The 874-nt window shown below is 34.9% G+C and overlaps 1 non-coding gene across 1 annotated transcript; it reads left to right on the top strand.

The window, feature by feature from the left end:
* The first annotated feature begins 345 nt into the window (after positions 1–345).
* LOC128039480 (small nucleolar RNA R71) lies at positions 346–452 on the top strand. Its single transcript, XR_008193984.1, has one exon. It is a non-coding gene; the product is annotated as a small nucleolar RNA R71 (small nucleolar RNA).
* Positions 453–874: the final 422 nt, after the last annotated feature.

The raw sequence follows: 874 nt of genomic DNA, 5'->3' as shown, positions 1-874 counted from the left end.
TCCAACCTTCATTATAATTGTTGTTATAGGGGCTATTTTGAGATCTAGAAATATTACCCATAAAGTCAACTTCCTCATGCCCCATGTTAGACTTGAAGGGTGTATATTTAGAATTAATCGTCCCCACTTTATTCGCATCACACTACATCATCAGATTCACCTGCTTAGAAAAATTCAAACCCTAATTTTTTTACCAAGAGCTTCAACCTAATTTGCTAACATAGTTGCCATTGATAGTTATTCAGTGACATCTCCTCAATGAAATATTGAGCTGCTGCATCAATTAGTTGCCTAGTAGAATGATTTAAACTGTTTTAAAAGGTTTGAACTTGTAACCAAAAAAGTAACTCATGATGAGGGAACCTTCTCAAAAGATCTTTAAATCTCTCTCAGGCACCATATAATATCTCTAATTCAATTTGAGCATAAGAAGAGATGTTGTTCCTCAACTTAATTGTTTTAGCCAGTGGGAAGTACTTCAACAGAAACTTTTCAGTCATCTGATCCCAAGTTGTAATAGAACCTCATGGCAATGAATTTAACCATTGTTTTGCCTTGCCTCCTAAAGAGAATGGGAACAAATATAAGCGTACGGCATCATCAGTAACACCATTGATCTTGAAAGTATTACAAATTTCTAAGAAGTTAGCGAAATAAGCATTCGGATCTTCATCTTGCAAACCATCAAACTGAACATATTTTGTACCATCTAAATTGTGTTCGACTTCAGCTCAAAATTATTTATAGCAATAGTTGGTCTAGCGATACTTGATTCAACCCCAATCAGAGTAGGCTTAGCATAATCATACATAGTCTGATGAGCAAGAACTGTAGGAAGTTACTGGATATTTTGATTATCACTCATTTCTCCAGT

Source organism: Gossypium raimondii, chromosome 2, assembly GCF_025698545.1.
Source record: "Gossypium raimondii isolate GPD5lz chromosome 2, ASM2569854v1, whole genome shotgun sequence".
Classification (NCBI taxonomy): Eukaryota; Viridiplantae; Streptophyta; class Magnoliopsida; order Malvales; family Malvaceae; genus Gossypium; species Gossypium raimondii.
The sequence above is the reverse complement of the archived record's forward strand: the minus strand, read 5'-3'. Positions and strand labels throughout refer to the sequence as shown.